Source organism: Cannabis sativa, chromosome 3 (genome assembly GCF_029168945.1).
Source record: "Cannabis sativa cultivar Pink pepper isolate KNU-18-1 chromosome 3, ASM2916894v1, whole genome shotgun sequence".
In the NCBI taxonomy this organism is placed as follows: domain Eukaryota; kingdom Viridiplantae; phylum Streptophyta; class Magnoliopsida; order Rosales; family Cannabaceae; genus Cannabis; species Cannabis sativa.
Genome location: NC_083603.1, coordinates 70,618,189 through 70,624,133, shown reverse-complemented (window position 1 = coordinate 70,624,133; position 5,945 = coordinate 70,618,189).

Sequence of the window (5,945 nt, the reverse complement as noted above, 5' to 3'; positions counted from 1 at the left end):
GGCAAGGCGCCTGCTGCTGATTTAGATGATTCCTCTTCTAAGGATGATGGAATCTAATAGTGGATTGCACCATCTTTTATATTATTGTCTTGCATTGAATATTTTGTAACTTGTATTCTGACTTTGTTACTTTCTTCTTGTAGATATGTCGTCCAAATTCAGAGGTTTAGTTGATGGACCTTCAGATGAGTCTTCGGGTCACCCGAGGGCCAAGGTGGCCCAGACCCTCCATTTTGGTGATGTTGCGGGGTCATCTCTTCCTCCTCCTCCGCTTGGGCCTGCACTAGCTGGGCATCCCAAGATGGTCGACCCTCCATTGAAGAGGGATCAGCCTTCGAGCAAGGGTGCCTAGAAGGCTAGTAAAGGAGAAGGTTCAACCATGGGATAGAGAGCGATGTAGGCAGTTTGTAGGCGCCTAGCTAGAGGTTTTCCTACTATGGATAGTGAACTTCAAAAGCTTGGTGATGATGAGGTAGAGAGGCTCTCATTTGTCGGCCTTCAGGAGTTAGCCTTGGTAAGTTACAGATTTAGCTTTGCTCATTTCTTTTTGTGTTGTTGTAGGTTGGCTTGCCATAGAGGTTGTTGTATGAAGCTGGAAGGCCATTACTGTGTATTTGAAAGGCTGGCCAACCTTGACAGCACCGTAGAAGGGATGGCCTGCCAACGTTGTCTTTTGGCACTAATCTTGACCTTATTTTGTCTTTAGGCCTTTATGAAGCTTAGCTTTTCACATGGAAACTCCAAGGGGTCCTCGAGTGCTCTCCGAGAGTAGGTGAAGACCCTGGAGGCTGAGCTCCTGGAGAGGGGCAATGCTGTGACAAACTTGGAGGCCCTTGTCCAACAGAATTGGGACATGGTTTCTGGTTTAGAGCTCATTCTCAACACTAGGAATCAAGAGAATACCTCATTCACTGCTAACAACTCTAGGTTAGGGACTGAGCTCAAGAAGTGTGAAGATTGAAGGCTGCCCTCGATGGCCAACATGCCATAAAGGACGAGTATGTCAGCTTGTCTTCAAAGCTCATCTACATTTCAAGCTTTACAGCCCAAAAGCTGATCTTTCTTACATGGGGGATGCTTCTTTCCTTGAGAGCACCTTGGCTCAAGGGAAGGAACTGTATGAGAGTAGGTTGGAAGCAGACCAGACCACTATTCAGCCAGAAGGATCATCCTTAGGGAAATTCGACGAGGAGATGGATAGCCCACCAATTGAGGAGCTCGCTAGCCAAGACTTTGACCAGGTGATTGGCCAGCTTACAAAGGTTATGGTCGGCCCACACTTTCACGATTCGGACTCTACAACTTCTGATTCAACCCCACCTACACCTACACACATGTAGTTTAAGTTTATTAGTATTTTAGCTTGATGATTTCATTAGCATAGAAATTTTATTTCATGTTCTGTATGGCCTATTGGCCTCTTACTTTTGAACACTACTTATTTTCAGCCTTTGGCTTTCATGTTTGTACTTTTAGCCTATAAGCACTCTGTTTCTTAGCATTACTACTGTTTAGCCCTAAAGCTTTTTATTATGGATGTGTGACTGACTAGGCGATCTTTAATCCTTAAATATCTCCTTATTTCCTTGACATATAAGTATCAGGATTTTTTTTTTTATGCCAAGCTGAAATATGCCTACACCTGAATTAGAGGCAGATTTAGTAGCTTATACTAAACGTTAAAGTTTCTCTACATAAGGTATGTGTGCTAGTTCGATGCATTGTACAAGGTGGGTTCCCCTCAAGTGAGCACGCAAACTTATGGTCTCTTGGTCATTTGCAATTCACCAAGTTTCATAAACCTTGCTTGGGAATTTTCTTGGGGTGCTACTTGTTGTAAGCATGTGGAACTAAAAAAAGAATAACTTTAAGAAGTTAATCTCGTTAGAAAATGGTTTAGAGACAACATATTTAAACATAAACATTTTTTTTTATTCATCAATTGGTCATTGTTCATGTGCAACTTTCATAAATTGAACCTACTAGGTTACATAAAAGTCTGCTTCTAGATATCAAATGGCTACCTCTGCTTGACCTTCAAAGGAGAGGCCATAATTTTTTAACAATAGGAGGCCACGCCTATAGGCCGTGGGTACTAGCTCTTTTATACTCTAATGATGAGTTACTAGAACTACTACTGGTGAGTAGCATTCTATAAGCTAGTCACTGGTAGTACATGTGAAGGTACTCTCCATTTTGATATCTTTGTAGGAGAACTAGCTCCATGTTCTCGTTATTTGTAACTTGATAGGGGCCTTCCATGTTGGGTCCAAACACTTCTGCTGTTGGATCTTTGGTGTTAGGGAATACTCTTCGGAGCACCAGGTCTCGCATGAAAAATTTCCTATCCATGACTTGTTTGTTGAAGTGACTTGCGACCTTTTGCTGGTACGCCTGCAGCTTTAGGTTGGCTTGATCTCTTCTTTCTTTTATTTCTTCAAGGGATTCTACCAGTAGGATGTTGTTTGTATCCTGGTCATAGGTTTGTCCTCCTATAAGATGGCGACACCAACTCTACAGGCAATATTACCTCATAGCCATAAGCTAGAGCGAATGCAGTTTGCCCAGTGGTTGTCTTCTCGGTAGTCCTGTGCGACCATAAAACCTCTGGGAGCAATTCAGGCCTATTTCCTTTTACCTCTACAAGGTTCTTTTTCAAGGTTTCCTTAAGGGTTTTGTTGATAGCTTCTACCTACCCATTTGCTTGATGATGCCATGTCTATTGCAGAAATCAGTGAACATGTCACTGTCAAACTGCTTTCCATTGTCTAACACAATCTTTTGTGGAAGTCCGAATCGACATATGATGTTCTTGACAACAAAGTCAACGACTTTTTTGAAGGTGATTGTTGTCAGGGGTCCAGCTTCTGCCTACTTGGTAAAGTAGTCTACAATAACTACGAAAAACTACACCCCTTCTTTTCCCTTTAAGAGTTGACCAATCAGGTCTATCCCCCATACTCCAAAATGCCAAGGAGATTGCATCATTGTGAGCTCATTCGGAGGAGCTCTAGGGATTTTCAAGAATCTTTGGCACTTGTCACAGTTTTGACATAGTCCATTGAATCCTCGATCATTGTTGGCCAAAAGTACCCTTGTCAGAGTATCTTTTTTGATAGGCTTTGCCCCTCAGCATGGTTGTTGCAAAAACCTTCATGCACTTCTATAATTAGTCTCTTGACCTCAGCCTTGGTGACACACCTTAAGAGTGACATTGAGAAGCTATGTCTGTACACTACTCTATCTAGGATTAAATACCTACCAACCTTTCTTCTTATCTTTTTTGCCTTATTCTTATTTTCAGGCAAGGCTCTAGTTTGGAGGCAAGTTGTAATAGGTGTCATCCATGTTGGACTATCATCCAACATGTCGACTGTTGGGTTTTCTGCCCTAAATAAAACTCATTTCAATATAATCAGATTTACTTATTAACATAGATCAGAAATAACATTTAATGTTGCATGGTTCACATGATTTATTTCATGATTATATGTACATAATGTAAGAATTCATCTGAAACCCTTTTCACATACTTGATCCCGTTTATTGTGTTGTCAACATATTGGAAAGTAAACATGACTATGTGAATAAAGTTTCCAAGATTTATCAGACACAGGGTTTTACTGATATGATAATCTACAACAGAGTTTACTTGCATTTGGAGAAATGATATGTTCTTTCCAGAGCATTGGTTAAAGTAAAGCTCAGGTTGGATGCATGCAGTATGCATTGGAAGGGACCGATATTGAACTTTGACTTAGATTTATTAAACTTACCGTAATATCTATTCAAGTCAATATCGCCTAGTTGATCCTAGATCAAATGATCTTAATCCTGTTATGATTAGGCTCAATCTCAAGAGGCTATTCATGTTCTTTGATTTGTTAGTTAAGCCTACTTTTGGGTCAGGGTGATACGTACATTTTGGGAACACGGTAGTGCAATTGAGTGGTAGCGCTAACATAAACATGGAATCTATAGCTTCTATCTGGAAAATAGTAGGTAAAGGATGATCTCCTTCGAGCTTGACCAAACGAAAAGAAATGGTGGAGATCTCATTTCACATAAGCTGAAATATCATTTATACGGGGTTAAGTGTTTTAAGGATTAAATACATTGTAGGGTGTAACGGTAATCTAATCCCTTTACAGTGTAGATCATTCATATAGAGGATCATTGATCAAATTAGGATTATAACAATGGATAACTAATGATGTGTCTATATGGTGGAACATATAGAGCATTCTATATACTGAGAGTGCAATTCTAAGTTCTATGCGTGGATTCAACGAAGAATTAATATGTCAGTGAATTTAGGTTATAAATTCTTGATCAGCATATTGGAAGCTCGGTTATATAGACCCATGGTCCCCCCCACTAGTTGAGATAATATTGCTTTTAAGACTCATATAATTGGTTTTGATTAATCAATTATAATTCTCAAATTAGACTATGTCTTTTTGTGAATTTTTCACTAAGTAAGGGCGAAATTGTAAAGAAAGAGTTTTAGGGGCATATTTGTTAATTATGATACTTTGTATGGTTCAATTAATAAATATGATAAATGACAATATTATTTAATAATTATTTATAGTTATTAAATAGTTAGAATTGACATTTAAATGGTTGAATTTGAAAATTGGCATTTTTGAGAAAATCAGATGCAGAAAAGATAAAACTGCAAAATTGCAAAAAGTGAGGCCCAAATCCACATTGCATGGCCGGCCACTTTTGTAGGGTTTTACCTTTGATATTTTCATTATTTTAATGCCAAATAATTCAAACCTAACCCTAGTGGAATGCTTTAAATAGATAGTGAGGGCTTCAGGAAATTTACACACTTAAATTTTCTACTTTTTCATTCAGAAAAATTGAGCCTCTCTCTCTCCTTATCTTTGGCCGACCACTCCCTCTCTCTCTTCTTCCTTGAATTTCGAAATTCTTATTGTTAGAGTAGTGCCCACACACAACATGTGATACCTCAATCATAGTGAGGAGGATCGTGAAGAAAGACTTTCAGCAAGGAGGAGTTTCAGCACTAAAGAATCAGAGAAAGAGATCCAGTTCAGATATTGATAATGCTCTGCTACAGAAAGGAATCAAGGGCTAGATATCTGAACGGAAGGAGTCATTATATTCCGCTGCACCCAATGTAAGGTTTACTAAACTTTATATGTGTTTATTTCATCGTTTTAGAAAGTTCATATTTTGGGAGTTAATGAACATACTTGTGAATAGATCTAAGATCGTGGTAAAATAATTTCCAACAACTGGCCTCAGAGCCATGGTAATTGATTTGCTTGCAAGAAATTTGGACTTAAAACGATTTGTTTGATGTTTTGGATGGTATCATGTTGTATTGAGTGTTATTTGATGATTGATTGATGTTTATGAATTTTCGTGAAAAATAATTAAATATCTGTTTCTGGAATTATTTTTGTTGGATAGTATGAAAACAATTAAGCAAGTTACCTTTTTACAGAACTCAATTTCGATTTAATTTGAATTAGTTATGATTTTTTGAAGTTTCGAAAATATCGGGGTGGTGTCGCTGCACCGCGCTGCGCCGAGGTTTCACGCCCAAGCACCCCTCATGCGCGCCCATGGACCGTACAGCTCGCATTTTTTTCGTTTTTCTTCGATTTTTCATGCTTTTTCATGGATTTAACTTCCGATTTTTTGTGTAGTTCTGTATTTATACATTTACTATTCCTAATTCAATTCTAATTATCATAATTAAATTAATTAATATTTTTTAAATTTAATTCATGATATTAGTGTAATTTAAATTTGAAAAATAGTAAATATCTATCTTTTTGCTTAATTATCTATCTTATTTTTAAATTTGATTATATCCTATCTTATTTTTAAATTTAAGGTGAGATATTAAATTTTTTAAATTATTATTTTTTTTAAATAATTTGACCTTATTTAAATTTAAAGTA